This window comes from Oncorhynchus gorbuscha, linkage group LG13 (assembly GCF_021184085.1).
Source record: "Oncorhynchus gorbuscha isolate QuinsamMale2020 ecotype Even-year linkage group LG13, OgorEven_v1.0, whole genome shotgun sequence".
In the NCBI taxonomy this organism is placed as follows: Eukaryota; Metazoa; Chordata; class Actinopteri; order Salmoniformes; family Salmonidae; genus Oncorhynchus; species Oncorhynchus gorbuscha.
Genome location: NC_060185.1, coordinates 43,471,474 through 43,497,508, shown reverse-complemented (window position 1 = coordinate 43,497,508; position 26,035 = coordinate 43,471,474). Strand labels below are relative to the sequence as shown.

Genomic DNA, 26,035 nt, shown 5'->3' with positions numbered 1-26,035 from the left:
TTAAGAGAAGGGAACACTGAACTCCTCTGGTAAGTGACTTCAATGGGTAGAGGAATTCTTGACATGACAGACAGGGAATGACAACAACATTATTACTGTGTGTCAAAAAAAATTCACTATGAGAAAAACTATTATATTTTGTTTGCAATTGGCAGGAGGATTAGATCAAAAAGCCTTGGAGATGGGATGATTACAAACATGATTTTTTTCTCTATTGAAGAGAATAGCTTTCCAAGGCCCTATATATCGGTAAGAGATAAAAATCCATTAATCTCGCCAACAAAGGCAAATAAAGTTTGATGTTTGGGTAGAATTTAGAGCAGTGTTGAATCAGATTATCAGTTAAAGTGTGAAAGTACACATTATCTCTTTGCCCAAAGATAGCCAAGGCTTAATCTCAGATCTGTGAAGTAGGTTTTAAAATTAGGCTATGCTTGTTATGTCTGCCACATCCACCTTTGCATGCTGAGCTTCCCATGGGAAAAGTGGGTCAATAATCTGTCAATCAAGAGCACTTCTAAAGAAGAGACGCTCACAGCTTTTTGTATCGATGGAGATCTAAGGGAAACGCAGATGTCGCCTGACACCTCCAAATCCAAGGTACACTTGAAGTTGAAAAGAGAGAAATAAGGGTAAAGGTATACAGAACAAAACGTATGAGATAAAAAGTCTTGTGTGTCAGGAAATGTCACTGTCATGCTTTGTTATCTGGCCATCACCAGAAGCAGAATAGAGCTGGTCACACTAGATACACTCTCTGTTCTCCCAGAGTCATCATGTAGTGTCATGTTTTACTGCTCCCTTCCACCCAAAGAGGAACATTAGTGTTTGGACAGAAAACTCCTCTAAATCCACCATGATTGCCTTTCTCCAACAGGAAACATGGCTGATGCCAAATCAGTTACACTCCCTCACAGTTCCAAACAATACCCTTCCATTATTAACAGGCCTTACGGCTCATGCCCAGCAGTAGATATAAAATCTCATAGTTAGAGGAGTTCATCCATGAGAATGATTAATAAAATGCTCCAAAGGAAGATGCACATGATGGAGTTTATGATACCAATATGTGGTCTTTTGCTCAAGGGTACGTGGAATATTTCATATCCAGAAAACTCACAATCTCTCTGCTATATTGAGATTCACGGTAGTTCCAAAGCCACTGTATCCTTCATAATAGTCTCTGGTAATGGCTATGACAGTGAGCTGGTCCTCAAAATAGAAGAGCTTGTGATATAATGACTGCTGATGCACAGGTGACATTCTTCTTGTGACGTGATTCCTACAATGCCCTCTAGAACCTGTAATACAGAATAGCCTCACAGTCAAGCATACATTTCAGCAAGCCAAAGTACAAAAAGTGGAGGTGATAGATAGATTCCTGTAATGGACGCTACTAAGTGATGTCAGACCGTTGCAAAGATTTTGGTCGGCTATTGTGGGGGTCCAAGATACAGACGTGTGTGTGTGTGACCTGCCTCACTATAAGATGACTTGTGTGTCTCTTCTCTCTCAATAGGATGTGATTGGTGGGATGGCTAGAAGAGAGGGACCATTTATTTTACAGTTGAACAGTGAAACCACTGTGTATTAAATGATTGCCAGTTTGTTTCTTCTGTCTAATACAACATACCTTCGTATGAGTGAACATGTTTTGAACAGTTGGCACTTGGACTAGGGCATTGACGTTTTTCTACATGTGTTCACAATCTGTACGATTAATCAATATGAGATATGCCTTCATTAATGTAAAGTGCATTCGGAAAGCATTAAGACCCCTTCACTCTTTCCACATTTTAATACGTTACAGCCTTAGAAAAAAGGATTGTTTTTTTCATCATTTAGCAAAATGTACATTTACATACTTATTCAGAACCTTTACTTTGTTGAAGCACCTTCGGCAGTGTCATGACGTTGGCCTGGGGGTAGGTTTATGACAGTCATAAACACCTCTTCCCCCCTTTTTCCTCTCTCTACCCTACTGATGTTACATTTGCAAACACCTTGGTTAACATAGAGATTCTGGGAACATCAGAAGGTGGGAGGAAATTAACTATATTCTGGTAAGCCGACCAATTGAACATATGCGGTGGTACTTAATGAATATGATGTCAATTGTCGGTTGTCATCTGAGACATTCGCGTCAATGATAAGATGACATAAACTCTACAGTGGAAAGTCTACACATCAGAGTTATCGGATTCACATGGAATTGTTGTTAAATTTAAATGTTTGAATATGAAATTATTCGTGATGGGATGAAATGTGAGATTTGGGTTTTCATAATGTTAGGGCTATGCTCAATCAGTGGCCCGCCCCTGTGAAGGGACATGGGCTATAAAACTTTTCAAACACGCCCTTCTCTCCCTTCCCATATCAAGCATTGACGACAATGTAACCTCCTGTTCCGAGGATGTGAGGACGACGGTCCGATGTCAGAATGGTTCAGATAATAACTACAGAACGAAGTCAACATCAGCGTGAGCTTTGGTTGCGAATGGTTTGAACTTTGAACTCTTATTCACTACAGACGTGATACCTCCTAGCCGTTGAGTTAGCAACAGCAGCTGCAAACGTAGGTTAGGAAGGAACAAACTGAGTATCCCGTCTACCACAGAACGACGTTACTACAACGTATCCAATTTACCAGCAGAGACATTCTTCAAAGGACAAAGGACTCGGTTTGGCAACACGGACTTCCATCTACCACCAACCTACTGAAGCGCAGCTCAGAGTAAATATTTATTGCATTTCCCTTTTCCAAATTGGCGGTAATTTAGAATGCATAAGATGTTGTATTTATGATAGCACAGCTTCGCACTTATTTCCTCAATCTTCCCTCTAGGTCTTTATTAAGAGTTTATTCGAAAGATAACAGCTCTATAAATATTATTTTGTGGTGCCCCGACTCTCTAGTTAATCACATTTACATGATTAGCTCAATCAGGTAATATTAATTACATAGAAATTATTTTATAGAATAGCATGTCATATCACTTAATCCGGCATAGCCAAAGACACGACAGCAGCGATTACAGCCCCAAGTCTTCTTGGGTATGACGCTACACGCTTGGCACATCTGTATTTGGGGAGTTTCTCCCACACTTCTCTGCAGATCCTCTCAAGCTCTGTTGGAATGTGAAGCTTTGCCTCAGTCTGAGGTCCTGAGCCATGTTTCACCGTAGGTATGGTGACTGGTTTCCTCTATACGTGACGCTTCACATTCAGGTCAAAGAGTTCAATCTTGATTTCATCAGACCAGAGAGTCTTGTTTCTCTTGGAATGAGAGTCCTTTAGGTACCTTTTGGCTAACTCCAAGCGGCATGTCATGTGTCTTTTACTGAGGAGTGGTTTCCATCTGGTCACTTTACCATAATGACCTGATTGGTGGAGTGCTGCAGAGATGGTTGTCCCATCTCCACAGAGGAACTCTGGAGCTCTGCCAGAGTGACCATCGGGTTCTTGGTCCTTCTCACCCGATTGCTCAGTTTGGCTGGGCGGCAAGCTCTAGGAAGATCTTGGTGTTTCCAAAAGTATTCCATTTAAGAATGGTGGAGGCCACTGTGTTCCTGGGCACCTTCAATGCTGCAGAAATGTTTTGGTGCCCTTCCCCAGGTCTGTGGCTCAAGACAATCCTGTCTCGGAGCTCTACGGACAATTGAATCCATTTTAGAATGGCTATACGAACAAAATGTAATACCTTTCATATATTTTATTTAATACCTTTTAGAATAAACCTGTAACGTAACAACAGGTGGAACAAGTAAAGGGGTCTAAATACGTTCCGAATGCACTGTAAAGCTTCTCTTTACTTTGAGATCAATCATCTTGAATGTTTATTTCATTTGTAATAATGAAAACCCTTATTAAAACCTTAGACGGACTTTTCATAATAACCAGTGCATCAGATACCATTAGGGGTCTACCAACAGGACATTAAAAACTGTAATAGCTTATTTTTCCCAGAGTCGTGGCTGAACAACGGCACAGATAAAATACAGCTGGCAGGGTTTACGCTACATCAGCATGATAGAACAGCTGCCTCCGGTAAGACAATGGGTGGTGGTCTATGTATATTTGTAAACAACAGCTGGTGCACAAAATCTAATGTTAATGAAGTCTCAAGGTTTTGCTCGCCTGAGGTAGAGTATCTCATGATAAGCTGTAGACCACACTATTTACCAAGAGAGTTTTCATCTATATTTTTCGTAGCTGTCTATTTCCCAACACAGACCGATGCTGACACTTAGTCTGCACAATGAGATATATAAGGCCATAAGCAAAAAGAGAAAACGCTCATCCAGAGGTGGCGCTCCTCATGGCCGGGGACTTTAATGCAGGGAATCTTAAATCCGTTTTACCTCATTTCTACCAGCATGTTAAATGTGCAACCAGAGGGGAAAAAAGTCTAGACAACATTCACTCTACACACAGAGATGCGTACAAAGCTCTACCTCACCCTCTAGTTCGCAAATCTGACCATAATTCTATCCTCCTTATTCCTGCTTACAAGCAAAAACTAACGCAGGAAGCACCGGTGACTCGGTCAATAAAGAAGTGGTCAGATGACGCAGATGCTAAGCTACAGGACTGTTTTGCTAGCACAGACTGGAATATGTTCCGGGATTCTTCCAATGGTTTGAGGAGTACACCACATCAGTCACTGGCTTCATCAATAAATGCATCGATGACTTCGTCCCCACAGTGACCATACACCAACCAGAAGCCATAGATTACAGGCAAGATCCGCTCTCAGCTAAAGGGTAGAGCTGCCGCTTTCAAGGAGCGGGACTCTAAACCAGACGCTTATAAGATATCCCGCTATGCCCTCCGACGAACCATCAAACAGGCAAAGCAGATTGAATCATACTACACTGGCTCTGACACTCGTCTGATGTGGCAGGGCTTGCAATCTTTTACAGACTACAAAGGGGAGCACAGCCTCGAGCTGCCCAGTGACACGAGCCTACCAGATGAGCTTAATTACTTCTATGCTCACTTCAAGGCAAGCAACACTGAAGCATGCATAAGAGCATCAGCTGTTCCGGACGACCGTGCGATCACGCTCTCCGTAGCCGATGTGAGTAAGACCTTTAAACAGGTCAACGTTCACAAGGCCACAGGGCCAGACGGATTACCAGGATGTGTACTCCGAGCATCCGATGACCAACTGGCAAGTGTCTTCACTGGAATTTTCAACATGTCCCTGACTGATTCTGCAATACCAACATGTTTCAAGCAGACCAGCATAGTCCCTGTGCCCAAGAACACTAAGGTAACCTGCCAAAATGACTACCGACCCGTAGCATTCACGTCTTTGGCCATGAAATGCTTTGAAAGGCTGGTCATCAACACCATTATCCCAGAAACCCTAGGTATCAACACATCTGCTACGCTGATCTTCACCACAGGGGCCCCTCAAGGGTTCATTCTCAGTCCCCTCCTGTACTCCCTGTTCACCCATGACTGCATGGCCAGGCAAGCCTCCAACACCAGGGCATCCCGGGTGGCGCAGTGGTTAAGGGCGCTGTACTGCAGCGCCAGCTGTGCCACCAGAGACTCTGGGTTCGCGCCCAGGCTCTGTCGTAGCCGGCCACGACCGGGAGGTCCGTGGGGCGACGCACAACTGGCCTAGCATCGTCCGGGTTAGGGAGGGGTATCCTTGTCTCATTGCGCACCAGAGACTTCTGTGGCGGGCTGGGCACAGTGCGCGCTAACCAAGGTTGCCAGGTGCATGGTGTTTCCTCCGACACATTGGTGTGGCTGGCTTCTGGGTTGGATGCACTCTCTGTCTTAAGAAGCGGTAAGCCTGATCACCGACAATGATGAGACAGCTTATAGGGAGGAGAGACCTGGCCATGTGGTTCCAGGATAACAAAGGACAAAGGAGATGATTGTAGTCACTTTAACTCTACCTACATGCACATAATACCTCAAGTACTTCAACTAACCTGTGCCACCCCCCGCACATTGACTCTGTACCTGTATATAGGGAAATGGAAAGGGAGATGATACCTAGTCAGTTGTACAACTGAATGCATTCAACTGAAATGTGTCTTCAGTATTTAACCCAACCCTTCTGAATTAGAAAAGTGTGTGGGCTGCCTTAATCGACATCCACATCTTTGGCGCACAGGGAACAGTGGGTTAACTGCCTCGCTCAATAGATCCATATAGCCTCCCTACTATTTATTTATTTATCTATTTTTTTACTTAACACTTATTTTTCTTGCAACTGCATTGTTGGTTAGGGCTTGTAAGTTAGCATTGCACAGTAAGGTCTAAACTTGTTGTATTCGGCGCATTATGACAATTTATTTTTTATTTGATTTGTAAATTACCAAATGACTGTAGAGTACACAGTCCTTTAAGTCCTAGTGGTAGAACTAGTCTGCAGTAACCCCAGTAACTGTTGAATGTATAATATAGCAGAAACTAGTGTGATTGTTGAAGCAGATTAGTCATACAGCTCCACCAGCCTGTTTTCTGTGTAAATCAGCCCTGCCGGTTGGAGAGCATTTATCCCCTCCTGTTCCGGGTCTGTAATAAGCACAACACATTGTCAATTTCACATGCGTGACACAGTGCCCTTTGATTAGTGCCTTGGCACACTTTGCATTTGAAACAGGAATGTCTTTGTTTAATCCCGCCGTTTGAGGGAGTTTATGGGGACTTGTATGATAGAACATGACATATTAAGCATTGTTTATTCTCTTCTGAGTCTGTTATTTGATAGGAGCTCTATCACTCAGTTGTCATTTCAAGTGTTTGGTCTATAAATGTTTATAACAATTTTCTATTTAAAACATCACCAAGAATCTGGGCACTACCTTTCAACCTAGAAGAGTTCTATGTTTTTCTTGAAAAACAACCTCAAAAGAGAGATTCTCTACTCCTGTCTCTGTTTCCCCCCAGAAATCCCATTAACCCTGGAAGATAATGACTTTTGAAGTCCAATAAATAAACCTCACAGAGCACAAATGTGACCCGCCGTCTCGATTTGGTCTTATGTAGCAACTTTTGAAACAGTGTTTTTTACATCGGATAAGAGAGTAGAGACTCAGAGCTACAAAATGGTATATAATACACTGCAGTTGAAGAACAATGGGAAAGTAATTCAGCTTTGAAAGTTGATTAACACTTTACCCCACTTTTGAGAAAAAAGCCCCTTGAATATTTTTGGTACAGCTACTGGAGAGCTCTTTGTCTACACCTATTCAGCATCGTTCACACCCTCTTAAGCCTTAACCGCACCAATCTCTTTACAATAAGGAACAACTCCAGGTAAAATACAAATCATCTAGTCCTTCGCCTATATCCAAATCTGACTTTGAAAGTGTCCAGATAAAAATATTGTATTCAGATTTTATAATTACTAGAAAATGCTTACCCAGACACTTGTATAAATTGATGGGTCATGTGAAAAACATGCTATAACCCCCCCCCCCCCACCCCACCGCCAGCAACATCTAGCTAAGTGGATGGGTCACTATTTTGTAGACATGTACACATTCATGAATTACAATAGATGTCTGTAATCACCCCCAGACACAACTGGCTTGTTTGATTGGTCATGTAATCATTCTCTTGTGAGTCTTTTGCTAGCTTACATTAGGCTATAACTAGCAATGCAAATGGTTTTCTGAAACACAAATAATATTCTACACAGATAATACACATAACGTTAGCCAGAAAGCCAATGTTCGCTAGCTAGCTAATAGTACGCTTTAACTTGCAATGAAAACAACTTCTTGACAAATATTTGAATAATATTTTAAAATGTAGCTAGACTCTTACTCGTATACATGGACGAACGCTTCACGGCTGAGTGTCTTTTCCATTTGGTTTGTAGCTAGCTACAGCTTCTTTGGCTCATTGTTGTGTCCGTTTACTCCAGTTCACACTGACCTTGTGTGGAAAAGTATTCCATCACAACTTTTTCCCCCACTGATCTTTGTCGATAGCGCCTGCTATATTCTGGGCAGAAATGTTGTTGAGAGCAGTAGAAACACTTTTTCAGATCCATGGATAACGTTATATCTTTCAAAAAAGCCGCGGTAGCAAGGATTATCTACACATACTGCTTCGCTCCGCAGGTAGTATAACTTTTTCATTACATTTCATTACATTTCATTATAGTACAACGGGTTGATTTGTCTAATCTTAGCAATTTCTTCTTAGCTAGCTACATAGCCGTCTTTGTATCAAAGATAATTGCATAATTATCGTATTTCGTCGTCCTAACGTAGTCTTCACTGCTATTTGCCCAGCAGCTAGCCAGCTAGCCAGCTAGCAAACGCCCACCGATTAGCAGCACTGTAGTAACTATTACACTCAACTGAACGACTTGATTAGTGTAGTGTTAGCTAGCTACATAGCTGTCTTTGCTGTCTTCGTATCCAAGATAATTGTGTAGTTTAGAGTGTGTAGTCTTAGAGTGATTATCTTAATTTACCGAGGTTAGCTAGCCAGCTATTTGTCTGGCTATTTGCATTCACAGGTAGTATCACATTTTCATTTCATTTCATTACAGTACAACGGTTTGATTTGTTTGATCGTAGCTAGCTACATAGCTAGCTACATAGCCGTCTTTGTCAAAGATAATTGTATAGTCTAGAGCGATTTTCTAGGTTAGCTAGCCAGCTATTGTCGTTCTTTTAACGCAACGTAACGTAAACAACACTGCTAGCTAGCCAGCTAGCCCCTGAATAGCAGCACTGTCGAAACTATTACACTCAACGGAACGACTTGATTAGTGTAGTGTCAACAACGCAGCCACTGCCAGCTAGCCTACAAAGTCAACAACGTAGCCACTGCCAGCTAGCCTACTTCAGCAGTACTGTATCATTTTAATCATTTTAGTCAATAAGATTCTTGCTACGTAAGCTTAACTTCCTGAACATTCGAGACGTGTAGTCCACTTGTCATTCCAATCTCCTTTGCATTAGCGTAGCCTCTTCTGTAGCCTGTCAACTATGTGTCTGTCTATCCCTGTTCTCTCCTCTCTGCACAGACCATACAAACGCTCCACACCGCGTGGCCGCGGCCACCCTAATCTGGTGGTCCCAGCGCGCACGACCCACGTGGAGTTCCAGGTCTCCGGTAGCCTCAGGAACTGCCGATCTGCGGCCAACAAGGCAGTGTTTATCTCAGCCAATGCCTCCCTCCAGTCCCTCGACTTCTTGGCACTGACGGAAACATGGATCACCACAGACAACACTGCTACTCCTACTGCTCTCTCTTCGTCCGCCCACGTGTTCTCGCACACCCCGAGAGCTTCTGGTCAGCGGGGTGGTGGCACCGGGATCCTCATCTCTCCCAAGTGGTCATTCTCTCTTTCTCCCCTTACCCATCTGTCTATCGCCTCCTTTGAATTCCATGCTGTCACAGTTACCAGCCCTTTCAAGCTTAACATCCTTATCATTTATCGCCCTCCAGGTCCCCTCGGAGAGTTCATCAATGAGCTTGATGCCTTGATAAGCTCCTTTCCTGAGGACGGCTCACCTCTCACAGTGCTGGGTGACTTTAACCTCCCCACGTCTACCTTTGACTCATTCCTCTCTGCCTCCTTCTTGCCACTCCTCTCCTCTTTTGACCTCACCCTCTCACCTTCCCCCCCTACTCACAAGGCAGGCAATACGCTCGACCTCATCTTTACTAGATGCTGTTCTTCCACTAACCTCATTGCAACTCCCCTCCAAGTCTCTGACCACTACCTTGTATCCTTTTCCCTCTCGCTCTCATCCAACACCTCCCACACTGCCCCTACTCGGATGGTATCGCGCCGTCCCAACCTTCGCTCTCTCTCCCCCGCTACTCTCTCCTCTTCCATCCTATCATCTCTTCCCTCTGCTCAAACCTTCTCCAACCTATCTCCTGATTCTGCCTCCTCAACCCTCCTCTCCTCCCTTTCTGCATCCTTTGACTCTCTATGTCCCCGATCCTCCAGGCCGGCTCGGTCCTCCCCTCCCGCCCCGTGGCTCGACGACTCATTGCGAGCTCACAGAACAGGGCTCCGGGCAGCCGAGCGGAAATGGAGGAAAACTCGCCTCCCTGCGGACCTGGCATCCTTTCACTCCCTCCTCTCTACATTTTCCTCCTCTGTCTCTGCTGCTAAAGCCATTTTCTTCCACTCTAAATTCCAAGCATCTGCCTCTAACCCTAGGAAGCTCTTTGCCACCTTCTCCTCCCTCCTGAATCCTCCTCCCCCCTCCTCCCTCTCTGCAGATGACTTCGTCAACCATTTTGAAAAGAAGGTCGACGACATCCGATCCTCGTTTGCTAAGTCAAACGGCACCGCTGGTTCTGCTCACACTGCCCTACCCTGTGCTCTGACCTCTTTCTCCCCTCTCTCTCCAGATGAAATCTCGCGTCTTGTGACGGCCGGCCGCCCAACAACCTGCCCGCTTGACCCTATCCCCTCCTCTCTTCTCCAGACCATTTCCGGAGACCTTCTCCCTTACCTCACCTCGCTCATCAACTCATCCCTGACCGCTGGCTACGTCCCTTCCGTCTTCAAGAGAGCGAGAGTTGCACCCCTTCTGAAAAAACCTACACTCGATCCCTCCGATGTCAACAACTACAGACCAGTATCCCTTCTTTCTTTTCTCTCCAAAACTCTTGAACGTGCCGTCCTTGGCCAGCTCTCCCGCTATCTCTCTCTGAATGACCTTCTTGATCCAAATCAGTCAGGTTTCAAGACTAGTCATTCAACTGAGACTGCTCTTCTCTGTATCACCGAGGCGCTCCGCACTGCTAAAGCTAACTCTCTCTCCTCTGTTCTCATCCTTCTAGACCTATCGGCTGCCTTCGATACTGTGAACCATCAGATCCTCCTCTCCACCCTCTCCGAGTTGGGCATCTCCGGCGCGGCCCACGCTTGGATTGCGTCCTACCTGACAGGTCGCTCCTACCAGGTGGCGTGGCGAGAATCTGTCTCCTCACCACGCGCTCTCACCACTGGTGTCCCCCAGGGCTCTGTTCTAGGCCCTCTCCTATTCTCGCTATACACCAAGTCATTTGGCTCTGTCATAACCTCACATGGTCTCTCCTATCATTGCTATGCAGACGACACACAATTAATCTTCTCCTTTCCCCCTTCTGATGACCAGGTGGCGAATCGCATCTCTGCATGTCTGGCAGACATATCAGTGTGGATAACGGATCACCACCTCAAGCTGAACCTCGGCAAGACGGAGCTGCTCTTCCTCCCGGGGAAGGACTGCCCGTTCCATGATCTCGCCATCACGGTTGACAACTCCATTGTGTCCTCCTCCCAGAGCGCTAAGAACCTTGGCGTGATCCTGGACAACACCCTGTCGTTCTCAACTAACATCAAGGCGGTGGCCCGTTCCTGTAGGTTCATGCTCTACAACATCCGCAGAGTACGACCCTGCCTCACACAGGAAGCGGCGCAGGTCCTAATCCAGGCACTTGTCATCTCCCGTCTGGATTACTGCAACTCGCTGTTGGCTGGGCTCCCTGCCTGTGCCATTAAACCCCTACAACTCATCCAGAACGCCGCAGCCCGTCTGGTGTTCAACCTTCCCAAGTTCTCTCACGTCACCCCGCTCCTCCGCTCTCTCCACTGGCTTCCAGTTGAAGCTCACATCCGCTACAAGACCATGGTGCTTGCCTACGGAGCTGTGAGGGGAACGGCACCTCAGTACCTCCAGGCTCTGATCAGGCCCTACACCCAAACAAGGGCACTGCGTTCATCCACCTCTGGCCTGCTCGCCTCCCTACCACTGAGGAAGTACAGTTCCCGCTCAGCCCAGTCAAAACTGTTCGCTGCTCTGGCCCCCCAATGGTGGAACAAACTCCCTCACGACGCCAGGACAGAGGAGTCAATCACCACCTTCCGGAGACACCTGAAACCCCACCTCTTTAAGGAATACCTAGGATAGGATAAGTAATCCTTCTCACCCCCCCTCCCCCTTTAAGATTTAGATGCACTATTGTAAAGTGACTGTTCTACTGGATGTCATAAGGTGAATGCACCAATTTGTAAGTCGCTCTGGATAAGAGCGTCTGCTAAATTACTTAAATGTAAATGTAAATGTAATACTGAGAAACTCATATTATAGACAGAAGCGTGCTGCAGACCAATCCTAACCTTTCTAGCGCAGGCTTTCTGCTAGCGGAACCCTTCTACAACATTCCGCTGAAAAGGCAGCAAGCGAAATTCAAAAATATTTTTCTGAAATATGTAACTTTCACACAATAACAAGTCCAATACAGCAAATGAAAGATAAACATCTTGTTAATCTACCCATCATGTCCGATTTAAAAAATGCTTTACTTTCGAAAGCACAACATATGATTATGTTAGGTCATAGCTAAGTAAAACAAACACACAGCCATTTTTCCAGCCAAAGATAGGAGTCACAAAAAGCAGAAATATAGATCAAAGTAATCACTAACCTTTGATGATCTTCATCAGATGACACTCATAGGACATCATGTTACACAGTACATGTATGTTTTGTTCGATAATGTGCATATTTAGTTCCAAAAATCTCAGTTTACATTGACGCGATACGTGCAGTAATGTTTTCATTACTAAACATCCGGTGATTTTGCAGAAATATTCATAATAAACATTGATAAAAGATACAAGTGTTATTCACTGAATTAAAGATAGACTTCTCCCTAATGCCAGCGCTGTGTCAGATTTCAGAGCCCAATCCAGCCAGAGAAATCTCTGCCATTTTGGAGTCAACAGAAGTTAGAAATAACACTATAAATATTCACTTACCTTTGATGATCTTCATCAGAAGGCACTCCCAGGAAGGAATCCCAGTTCGAAAATAAATGACTGATTGGTTCCATAAAGTTCCATAAAGTCCATCATTTATGTCCAAATAGCCACTTGTTGTTCAGCTCAGTAATCCATCTTCATGAGGCGCGAGCACTTCGTCCAGACAAAAACTCGAAAAGTTCCATTACAGGTCGTAGAAACAAGTCAAACGATGTATGGAATCAATCTTTAGGATGTTTTTAACATAAAACATCAATAAGCCTCCAACCGGATAATTCCTATGTCTGAAGAAAATCAAAATCAAATCAAATCAAATTTATTTATATAGCCCTTCGTACATCAGCTGATATCTCAAAGTGCTGTACAGAAACCCAGCCTAAAACCCCAAACAGCAAACAATGCAGGTGTAAAAGCACGGTGGCTAGGAAAAACTCCCTAGAAAGGCCAAAACCTAGGAAGAAACCTAGAGAGGAACCGGGCTATGTGGGGTGGCCAGTCCTCTTCTGGCTGTGCCGGGTAGAGATTATAACAGAACATGACCAAGATGTTCAAATGTTCATAAATGACCAGCAAGGTCAAATAATAATAAGGCAGAACAGTTGAAACTGGAGCAGCAGCACAGTCAGGTGGACTGGGGACAGCAAGGAGCCATCATGTCAGGTAGTCCTGGGGCACGGTCCTAGGGCTCAGGTCCTCCGAGAGAGAGAAAGAAAGAGAGAATTAGAGAGAGCATATGTGGGGTGGCCAGTCCTCTTCTGGCTGTGCCGGGTGGAGATTATAACAGAACGTGGCCAAGATGTTCAAATGTTCATAAATGACCAGCATGGTTGAATAATAGTAAGGCAGAACAGTTGAAACTGGAGCAGGAGCATGGCCAGGTGGACTGGGGACAGCAAGGAGTCCTCATGTCAGGTAGTCCTGGGACATGGTCCTAGGGCCCAGGCCAGTTGAAACTGGAGCAGCAGCATGGCCAGGTGGACTGGGGACAGCAAGGAGTCATCATGTCAGGTAGTCCTGGGGCATGGTCCTAGGGCTCAGGTCCTCCGAGAGAGAGAAAGAAAGAGAGAAGGAGAGAATTAGAGAACGCACACTTAGATTCACACAGGACACCGAATAGGACAGGAGAAGTACTCCAGATAAACAAACTGACCCTAGCCCCCGACACATAAACTACTGCAGCATAAATACTGGAGGCTGAGACAGGAGGGGTCAGGAGACACTGTGGCCCCATCCGAGGACACCCCCGGACAGGGCCAAACAGGAAGGATATAACCCCACCCACTTTGCCAAAGCACAGCCCCCACACCACTAGAGGGAAGTCTTCAACCACCAACTTACCATCCTGAGACAAGGCCGAGTATAGCCCACAAAGATCTCTGACACGGTACAACCCAAGGGGGGGGGGGAACCCAGACAGGCCGACCACAACAGTGAATCAACCCACCCAGGTGACGCACCCCCCCCAGGGACGGCACGAGAGAGCGCCAGCAAGCCAGTGACTCAGCCCCCGTAACAGGGTTAGAGGCAGAGAATCCCAGTGGAAAGAGGGGAACCGGCCAGGCAGAGACAGCAAGGGCGGTTCGTTGCTCCAGAGCCTTTCCGTTCACCTTCCCATTCCTGGGCCAGACTACACTCAATCATATGACCCACTGAAGAGATGAGTCTTCAGTAAAGACTTAAAGGTTGAGACCGAGTTTGCGTCTCTGACATGGGTAGGCAGACCGTTCCATAAAAATGGAGCTCTATAGGAGAAAGCCCTGCCTCCAGCTGTTTGCTTAGAAATTCTAGAGACAATTAGGAGGCCTGCGTCTTGTGACCGTAGCGTACGTGTAGGTATGTACGGCAGGACCAAATCAGAGAGGTAGGTAGGAGCAAGCCCATGTAATGCTTTGTAGGTTAGCAGTAAAACCTTGAAATCAGCCCTTGCTGAAAAGCACTGGAACAAGAGCTAACTCTGTCGGGAGTGCACGTCACGAGCCTGAGACACTCTCCCAGACCACTGACTCAAACAGGTCTCATGAGCCCCTCCTTTATAGTAGAATCCTCATTCAAGTTTCTAAAGACGGTTGACATCTAGTGGAAGCCGTAGGAAGTGCAACTTGACTCCATAGACACTGGCCAAGCTTTGAAAAACTACAAACCTTTAGAATGCAATTTGATTAATCAGCTGTGTCTGCTAGGCCCTTGAGGACTGGAGATGCCCACCCCTGGCCTAGCTTCTTGAAACGGGTCTCAAATGTTATCTGGATGCAGACCTGGATTTGAGACTCCAATAAAACCTCACAGAGCCCTGCCGGTGTCAGAGTAATCACATTGTTCCACTTGTGTGAATATTCTGCAGGTTGTCTGGCACAGATTATTAACCAGTCCCTCCAGGATTTGGCTAAAAAGAATTGTGATATCTGCTGCCAAAAATGCTTCATTTTGCGGCAGCTTTTCTGAAATTATGTGATACATTTATTTTGCGATGGTTTTTTTCACGTTACTTTCATATAAAGCTATATAAAGTCATATGTGCTCAGTTTTAGGCTGATTTTAAGCAGAATACAAAATACAAAAATGATTAGAAACATCTAAAGTGCTCACTTTTGTTTATTTTTCTGAACAAACTCCTGTCATAATCACACATTCACACCTCTCCTCTCCATCAGGCTTTGGGCTTGCTATCAACACGAGATGCACATGCCATTCCCACTCACACTCTCTCTCCGAAACCCCACCCAAATAGATGCAAAGCTGATCAATCACTTTTTTTAAATCCTGAAAGATTATTTGTGATTCGTATTAAGTTTTACAGAGAGTTTAAAACGGCAAAACCGACAAATTGCACTCGGTGCTTTGAGCAGCGCTCTCCATAGACAGACTGGGGAGAGCAGTGTGTCGACCACCCTACTAAAGCCAAGGTTCTGGAGTAAAAGTTTGAGTAAAGCACCACTCAAGTTGATTCTTTCAGCACTTACCACAGTCTTTCCTGATACCACTTCAGTCATGGTGATCTGCCGCTGCTGTGGGAACTGTTCTCACATTCTCATATGCTTTGCTGATTCCAAGTGACTGTTGATTGTCGACTTTCTCTTGTTTCCATAAACATTTAGTCATTGTTTTGCACGGTCTTTAGCTGTTATATTTGATGGCAAATGAGATTGATTTCTGTTCATTGTACTGCCTGTCAGCCATCAACAATCACCCATCATTTTCGCACTTGAATACGCTGACAGGCCAGGGAGAAAAAACATTCTACAGTAACAGTGCAGTAATTAGTGAAAATTACGAACCCGCTTTTTATTGGACCCTTTTATGCACTAAAGGTGTGGTGATTGGTTGAAATTGCGAGCTCTCGCATAATACGCGCTGATTGTTTGATTTTGCATTGAAATATGCGATCACAGAATCTTGGAGGGACTGATTAACCTAACTTGTGTTCAAAGATGAGCCATTTCTCTGCATTCTGGAAGTGGCTACAGTTTCAGGGTAAAGATAGCCAGTATATTTATTCATTAAATTCAAGCAATTGTGCTAAAAAAAGGGGGTTTCACCCACAATATAGATTGTGTTTGTTGTATGCAACATGCTCAGGGTGTTAACGAGAGCACCTGGCAAAATAAAATGGATGCTCTTCATTATGAATTCCAGTCAGATCGTTGCATGTTACCCTGTATTGATTGAAATTAGTATGGTACATCCGATGGTGGTAAAGTGAATAACCTCCATCCTACTTTGGCCCAACCTCATTCCTGCCATGTGTTTAGCATCCCCATCAGAGTGCATGTTGAATTATGTAGGACAGGATTCACTGTTGTCCAGTATTTCATCACACTGCTTGTTTAGGGTTAACCCAGCAAGAGGCCAACTGTGTGGAACTCAGTAGGGTAGCTCTGTCTTTGTGTTCTTGGCAGGCAAAGAGATCAATCCTCAAAGGTGATTTTCTCCATTGCTTCACAAAAGCGGTCTCCTCACTTCTCCCAATAGCGGTCTTCTCGCTCCCCGCTGATCAGTGTCCTATGAAGGCACTTGAGTGTAGAGATTTGCCATGATGAGTACAATGTTCCCTGGACAACTGCTCTCACAGCATGACACACGTTACATGACACACACGGTAGAGTACACCTGAGCTGCTGCTATAACTCAACGTCAACAAATCAAAGGAGATGTTTGTAGACTTCAGGAAACAGCAGAGGGAGCAACCCCCTATCCACATCGACGGGACAGCAGTTGAGAAGGTGGAAAGTTTTAAGTTCCTCGGCGTAAACATCACGGACAAACTGAAATGGTCCACCCACACAGACATTGTGGTGAAGAAGGTGCAACAGTGCCTCTTCAACCTCAGGAGGCTGAAGAAATTTGACTTGTCACCTAAAACCCTCACAAACTTTTACAGATGCACAATTGAGAGCATCCTGTCAGGCTGTATCACCACCTGGTACGGCAACCGCCCACAACAGCAAGGCTCTCCAGAGGGTGATGCGGTCTGCACAACACATCACCGGGGGCTAACTACCTGGCCTCCAGGACACCTACAGATCCCGATGTCACAGGAAGGTCAAAAAGATCATCAAGGACAAGGACAACAACCACCCGAGCCTCTGCCCGTTCACCCTGCTACCATACAGAAGGTGAGGTCAGGTGCATCAAAACTGGGACCGAGAGACTGAAAAACATCTTCTATCTCAAAGCCATCAGACTGTTAAACAGCAATCATTAGCACAGTGAGGCTGCTGCCTACATTGAGACTCAAAATCATTGACTACTTTAATAAATGGATCACTAGTCACTTTAACAATGCCATTTTAATAATGTTTACATATCTTGCATTACTCATCTCATATGCATATACTATATTTTATACCATCTATTGCATCTTGCCTATGCTGCTCGGTCATCACTCATCCATATATTTATATGTACATCTGTGTCATAGCATCATAGGCAAGATGCAATAGATGGTATAAAACATGGTATAAAATACAGTATTTATATATTTGTTTTGATGCACCTGACCTCGCCTTCTGAGTGGTAGTGGGGTGAACAGGCAGTGGCTCGGGTGGTTGTTGTCCTTGATGATCTCATCCATATATTTATTTGTATATATTCTTATTCCATTCCTTACTTAGATTTGTGTGTATTAGGTAGTTGTTGAGAAATTGTTAGATAACATGTTAGATATTGCTGCAAGGTTGTACCTAGAAGAGCAAGCATTTTGCTACAATCGCAATAACCTCTGCTAACCATGTGTATGTGACCAATAAGATTTGATTTGATTTGATTTAACCACCTACTGTATGAGAGTCTACACTAGTATTTTCACAGGGTTCACATTTGATCGTTCAGAGTGTGTGAAAACTGCTTGATCCAGGGGGCTGTGATTTTTTTCTATTACATCACTCACTTGGATCTCTGCCAGGGGAAGTGTGGTTGGCTTTGGTTTTGTTCCCTCTGTAATCTGTAATGATTTATAGCCCTGAATCATATTGAATATTTGAAAATGTTGATTAGAAGTGTTTGTTTGAGACCTAGGTTTTAGCATGTGATGCTTTCCAAACCCACTGAAAGTTGGAGGCTGTGTGTACCATTGTCTGACGAGTAAAACATGAAGCGGTTGGTTTTCCTCTCTGATTGACTTGGGTAGTGTCTGTTTTGTTGGAGAGGTTTTTGATGAGTGTTTGTCCCCAGATTTGAAGCAGAAATGGTTCCAAAGTGCTTGTGCATACCCTTCAAACTTCAATTGGTATTCTCAATCACTCTAAACCCAAACCGGAATAGTCTATTTGAAGGACAAACTCAATTGGAAAGCCACAGCACTCAGTTGAACCATTCAACTGGATGTTGTTCAAGAATCAGATCATCTCTCCTGCTTATTTAGACTGTTAACACTTTTCCCCGTCACTATTTCACAGTCCAGACTGTTTGCCATGATCTGCATATGCAAAACCCTCCAGGTATAGTAAATAGATCTTTAACCTCTAACACACATTATTCTGTAGAGTTGACGTGGCACCCATAGTCGCAAGTAACGAGGGAGAAAAGACAATCATTTTGAGGGTCACCTCAACTCTTCATAGACCTCGAACCTATTGAAGCCTTTGCAGATGGTGTAATTCTCCTTGATGTGAACCAACTGTGAGGGTTCTGGTGTGACTGGAGAATATCATGATAAATGAACTAGCCAATAATACATCATCATGTTTGATTTGACTCATCCAATGGGAGAGGGGAAAGTCTGAGGTAATATGAGGGATTTGACCAGAATCAAAATGTAATATTTATAGCCACTTTTGTTAAGGTCATACAGTATAGTGCCTTCAAAAGGATTCAGACCCCTTGACTTTTGTTAGGTTACAGCCTTATTCTAAATTGTATTAAATTGTTTTTTTCCTCATCAATATACACACACAATACCCCATAATGACAAGCAAAAACAGGTAAAAAAAAAAGGAAATATCACATTTACATAATAATTCAAACCCTTTACTCAGTACTTTGTTGACGCACCTTTGGCAGCGATTACAGCCTCGAGTCTTCTTCTTCTTGGGTATGACGCTACAAGCTTGTCACACCTGAATTTGGGGAGTTTCTCCCATTCTTCTCTGCAAATCCTCTTAAACTATGTCAGGTTGGATGGGGAGCGTTGCTGCACGGCTATTTTCAGGTTTCTCCAGAGATTTTCGATGGGTTCAAGTCCGGGCTCTGGCTGGCCCACTCAAGAACATTCAGAGAGTTGTCCCAAAGCCACTCCTGCATTGTTTTGTCTGTGTGCATAGGGTTGTTGTTCTGTTGGAAGGTGAACCTTCGCCCCAGTCTGAGGTCCTGCGCGCTCTGTAGCAGGTTTTCATCTGTACTTTGCTCCGTTCATCTTTCCCTCAACCCTGACTAGTCTCCCAGTTCCTGACACTGAAAAACATCCCCACAGCATGATGTGCCAGGTTTCCTCTAGATGTGACTCTTGGCATTCATGCCAAAGAGTTCAATCTTGGTTTCATCAGTCCGGAGATTCTTGTTTCTCATGGTCTGAGAGTCTTTAGGTGCCTTTTGGCAAACTCCAAACAGGCTGTCATGTGCCTTTTACTGAGGATTGGCTTGCGTCTTGCCACTCTACCATAAACGCCTGATAGGTGGAGTGATGCAGAGATTGTTGTCCTTCTGGAAGGTTCTCCCACCTCCACAGAGGAACTCAGTGGAACTCAGGTTCTTGATCACCTCCCTGACCAAGTTCCTTCTCCCCCAATTGCTCAGTTTGACCGGGCGGCAAAAAAGTTGATCTAGGAAGAGTCTTGTTGGTTCCAAACTTCTTCCATTTGTGTCTCACAACCTGGATTCGGTCTTATGTAGCAAAATTTGAAATAGTGTTTTTTACATTGGATAAAAGTAGATACAATTGTTTTATGTCACTGTATTTTTGAGGAACAATGGGAAAGTAATTCAGCTTTGAAAGTTGATAAACTTGTAAACTCACTTTTGAGAAAATGGCCTTTGAATGTTTTGGTATCTATTGAAGAGGTCTTCTTTGTCTACACCCATTCAGCATTGTTCACACCCTCCTAAGCTTAAGACCCACCCATCTCTTTTTGCTCTCGTAGCGTTCAGAGCGTGCACTTTACACTCTGGCCTATAATTTGTTTTGCTATGGATAACATGGAAACAGCCTAACCAGCTCTGCTGGCAATAATTTCATTACGACTTTTTGCAGACATTTACTGACACTTGCCATGTTCAACGGTTGTACACTTTAGCTTAAGCTATGTAGCTAACAATGAACCTAGCTAGGTTAACAACTTGTAAGATCACAAACATCACGTAAGGTTAGCTAAGGAGCCAGCCAGCTAACATTAGCTAGTTAAACAACAATGCACATAGTGCCAAATCATGTTGTTACTACCCTGCATGAATATGCTGGGAGCTAACCAACAAGGTTAAATGTTTGATAAGTAACATTAGGCTCTAGCTAGCAAATCAAACAGCTCTGAGCTCTGAGATACGAATAATAAAGTCAGCTAGGGAGCCAGCCATCTAACTTTAGCTAATGAAACCACTTTCCACTGATTTTAAAACTTGATCCTCCAGAAAGTGGAAAGCAACACTTATGCAGCTCCAATACACAATACATTTTTTTAAAAGCCGTGTTCGACAGGATTACCAACACTGACCAGCTCAAATAGACAGAAGCCTTCTACATGGCAGACCAATCGGTACTCCTCTCTCTGCATGTCCAGACCGTAATTTATCCATTTTATTTGTATTTACAGATGGCATACAAGTTTGTTATTAAGGCACATGAAAGTTCACATGTTCCAGAAGACATTTCTGACAAAAACTCATTTTGATAAAAAATAAACATTAAAATGGCTCTCTTGTGAAGTACAGTGACATTTAAGAATGATGGAGGCCACTATGTTCTTGGGGATCTTCAATGCTACAGAAATGTTTTGGTACCCTTCCCCAGATCTTTGCCTCAACACAATCCTGTCTTGGAGCGCTACGGACAATTCCTTCATGCTCATTACTTGGTTTTTGCTCCGACATGCACTGTCAACTGTGGGACCTTATATAGACAGGTGTGTGCCTTTCCAAATAATGTCCAATCAATTGAATTTTCCACAGGTGGACTCCAATCAAGTTGTAGAAATGTCTCATGGATGATCAATGGAAACAGGATGCACCTGAGCTCAATAGCAAAGGGTCTCAATACTTATGTAAATAAGGTATTTAGTTTTGACTTTGTTCATTTCTAAAAATGTCTAAAAAACTGTTTTTGCTCTGTCATTATGGGGTATTGTGTGTAGGTTGCTGAGGAAATGTTTTCATTTAATCCATTTTAGATTAAGGATGTAATGTAACAACAGTTGTAAAAAGTCAAGGGGTCTGAATACTTTCCGAAGGCACTGTATGTACGTGTGTATTCTACCAACTCACACACTGTAAGAAAAATACTCACTTGGGTTGTTGGTTGTGAGGGTAGGCAACATCTCCTCCCCGCTGATCCTCAACACTGGGGCCCCACAAGGGTGCGTTCTGAGCCCTCTCCTGTACTCCCTGTTCACCCACGACTGCGTGGCCATGCACGCCTCCAACTCAATCATCAAGTTTGAGGACGACACAACAGTGGTAGGCTTGATTACCAACAACGACGAGACGACGGCCTACAGGGAGGAGGTGAGGGCCCTCGGAGTGTGGTGTCAGGAAAATAACCTCACACTCAACGTCAACAAAACTAAGGAGATGATTGTGGACTTCAGGAAACAGCAGAGGGAACACCTCCCTATCCACATCGATGGAACAGTAGTGGAGAGGGTAGCAAGTTTTAAGTTCCTCGGCATACACATCACAGACAAACTGAATTGGTCCACTCACACAGACAGCATCGTGAAGAAGGCGCAGCAGCGCCTCTTCAACCTCAGGAGGCTGAAGAAATTCGGCTTGTCACCAAAAGCACTCACAAACTTCTACAGGTGCACAATCGAGAGCATCCTGGCAGGCTGTATCACCGCCTGGTACGGCAACTGCTCCGCCCTCAACCGTAAGGCTCTCCAGAGGGTAGTGAGGTCTGCACAACGCATCACCAGGGGCAAACTACCTGCCCTCCAGGACACCTACACCACCCGATGTTACAGGAAGGCCATAAAGATCATCAAGGACAACAACCACCCGAGCCACTGCCTGTTCACCCCGCTATCATCCAGAAGGCGAGGTCAGTACAGGTGCATCAAAGCTGGGACCGAGAGACTGAAAAACAGCTTCTATCTCAAGGCCATCAGACTGTTAAACAGCCACCACTAACATTGAGAGGCTGCTGCCAACACACTGACACTGACTCAACTCCAGCCACTTTAATAATGGGAATTGATGGGAAATGATGTAAATATATCACTAGCCACTTTAAACAATGCTACCTTATATAATGTTATACTTACCCTACATTATTCATCTCATATGCATACGTATATACTGTACTCTATATCATCGACTGCATCCTTATGTAATACATGTATCACTAGCCACTTTAACTATGCCACTTTGTTTACATACCCATCTCATATGTATATACTGTACTCGACACCATCTACTGTATCTTGCCTATGCTGCTCTGTACCATCCCTCATTCATATATCCTTATGTACATATTCTTTATCCCCTTACATTGTGTATAAGACAGTAGTTTTGGAATTGTTAGTTAGATTACTTGTTGGTTATTACTGCATTGTCGGAACTAGAAGCACAAGCATTTCGCTACACTCGCATTAACATCTGCTAACCATGTGTATGTGACAAATAAAATTAGATTTGATTTGATTTGGTTGAAAATATACATTATTCTTTCTGAGAAATTATAAATTAAAAATTTGAGCACTATTGCATGGAAGAAAATACCTTGGTTGAAACTGTCTGAGGTGACAAACAAGTTGATTACTTCAGTTTGTAATCAGATGTGTCAGCGTTTTAAAATATATTTCAATACATTGAGATGACAGGTAATATAAACCAATATAACCTTTACATCTTGATATGCATACGAAAATAGATAAATAATTAGAGATATTGCCTTTCCAAGGACTCATCATCTGATATTTTAAAAGAAGTTTTGATATTTCAAGGACTTGGCAACCTTAAATTAAGATGGCAGAGATTGAATTTTGAATCTCACTGATTTCTTTCACGTTATTAAATTGACAGTGTTTCCTTTTCAATTTCGAGGCATTTATCTGACAAACGATGATCATTTTCCGTCAACTTTGAAAGTTAATATCCATGGCATACATCGTATTTGTACATAACCATATCATTAGAAACCACAAATATCCCCAGGTTAAAGTCAATCTCCATTTCCCCTTTCCACGATGTTTACTACCAAATGTGTCTGAAATCCTTGTTATGGTCACCATAAAAATCTACAATTGCATAAATCTTGCAAGATCAAATATTTCTACACAACACCCCTGTGAAGATGTTGATTCGAGACCATATTTAGTGATATAACAACATACAGAGTTGGTATTCACTTCAAGGTACAAGGCGCTTCTCCAATGTTTTCCATGTTTGGTGTTGACCGCTGTATGATCTGAGGCAACCACTCTTACGTTTATTTTTAAGGAGGGCACTTCTTATCTTGTACCACCACAAAGGCTTCAAAGCAAAGACCCAATACAACATTTATGAAGTAGAGGGAAATAGGATGGCTTCTGTGTGTCCAAAGAAAATAGGTTCCCCTCATTTTTACAATGTTGGTTTGTTTGAATCTACCAGTGGTGGACACTGGTTTGCTTTACCAAGTCTGCAAATTAATATAACTTGTCCTCTTATATTTTCCAAAAGGCATCAAGCTGAGCACATTTAGATTTCTTAAACATTTAATTGACCAAATACTACCAAATACTTAGGCCTACTAGTTACAACAATGTTTATATGTCACAAGTCGACTCCTCCCCTTGTTCGGGCAGCGTTCGGTGATCGATGTCACCGGCTTTCTAGCCCTCGCCGCTCCATTTTTCCATATATCCATTTGTCTTGTCTGGTTTTCATACACACCTGGTTTTCATTTCCCCAATCAATCTAATAGCATTTAACCCTTTGTTTCCCATCATGTTTTGTGTGTAATGTCATACGATGTTCTTTAGCGCTTTACTTTGTTGTTCCGTGTTTTTGAGTGCGTTTGTTTTGTTGTGCTCCCGTTTTGGAACTTTAATAAAGTGCGCTTTATTTATCACACTCTGCTCTCCTGCACCTGACTTCGCCTTTAGACACACCTTGACATTATAAACCTATTGTAGTACTATAATTATAATTCATCTTGTCTTTTGATAATGTTCTTCATCAGAAACTGTACCGAAGTAAACCTAACCATCTTAATTGTAATGTTCAGGAAACTTTAGCAATAGATGGTTCCCTAATTTCCCATTGCACAGTCAAGTCTCCACAGGTCAGTCCCCCATCCAGTGCAACAGGTATACACTGATTGTAGCACTCCATAAGGGACAGTATACTTGTAAATCCTATCAACCGATAGAGAAAATTAATCATTTGAATTCTCATTTGTCATAACGCTCCTGTGACGATCTGCAGGATCAGGTTACAGTGGATCCGCTCTATGGCGGTCATAAAATACGCCCGCTTCTATGCTCTGAAGTGTTTGAGATTGGAATGTAAACTGTGGAACACAGAGAGACCCTTGGACATCAAAATGTTGAATTATGAACCCTTTCACATGTGAGTTCCAAATATCTCTGGTGTGAGTTGTTTTATGCACGTGATGTCAGAATGCACTCACTGTTCCAAAATGTGATTATTACGTAACAGGACAGTTAACACGCGCTGCCTGCTAATTATCTATAGGCTGTTTCAAATTGTCAATTTCAAGTTATTTTTTAACAAGTTGTATTTTCCAATAACAGTTTTAATTGAGGTGTGTTCCACCTCATTAATTCACATAGAAGTAGTCCATTTCAGCGTTGCAGACAAGCTCTTCACGCATGTTTGTGCAGATCAAGTATGCATATATTTGTATAGAATTGCAAGAGTTTTAACATTTTATTGATGGTGCACACTTTGCCTTCCTCGTTGTTTTCCTTACACATAATAACTTTGGATGTGTGTGTTCCTATCCAAGTAAGTTCCTTATTTTCTGTATATTGTGTTGTTGTTTCTACTGTAGGCACATGCAGTATGTACAGTGCCTTGCGAAAGTATTCGGCCCCCTTGAACCTTGCGACCTTTTGCCACATTTCAGGCTTCAAACATAAAGATATAAAACTGTATTTTTTTGTGAAGAATCAACAACAAGTGGGACACAATCCTGAAGTGGAACGACATTTATTGGATATTTCAAACTTTTTTAACATATCAAAAACTGAAAAATTGGGCGTGCAAAATTATTCAGCCCCTTTACTTTCAGTGCAGCAAACTCTCTCCAGAAGTTCAGTGAGGATCTCTGAATGATCCAATGTTGACCTAAATGACTAATGATGATAAATTCAATCCACCTGTGTGTAATCAAGTCTCCGTATAAATGCACCGCCATACAGACCTTCTCCAGATCCTTCAGGTTTCGGGGCGGTCGCTGGGCAATACGGACTTTCAGCTCCCTCCAAAGACTTTCTATTGGGTTCAGGTCTGGAGACTGGCTAGGCCACTCCAGGAGCTTGAGATGCTTCTTACGGAGCCATTCCTTAGTTGCCCTGGCTGTGTGTTTCGGTTCGTTGTCATGCTGGAAGACCCAGCCACGACCCAGCTTCAATGCTCTTACTGAGGGAAGGAGGTTGTTGGCCAAGATCTCGCGATACATGGCCC

The 26,035-nt window shown here is 43.6% G+C and overlaps 1 protein-coding gene across 3 annotated transcripts in view; it reads left to right on the top strand.

Annotated features, from left to right (window-relative positions):
• Positions 1–26,035, top strand: part of LOC123992957 (limbic system-associated membrane protein-like) — a 1,259,555-nt gene that overhangs the window by 990,201 nt on the left and 243,319 nt on the right. The gene's annotated exons all lie outside the window — the stretch shown is intronic.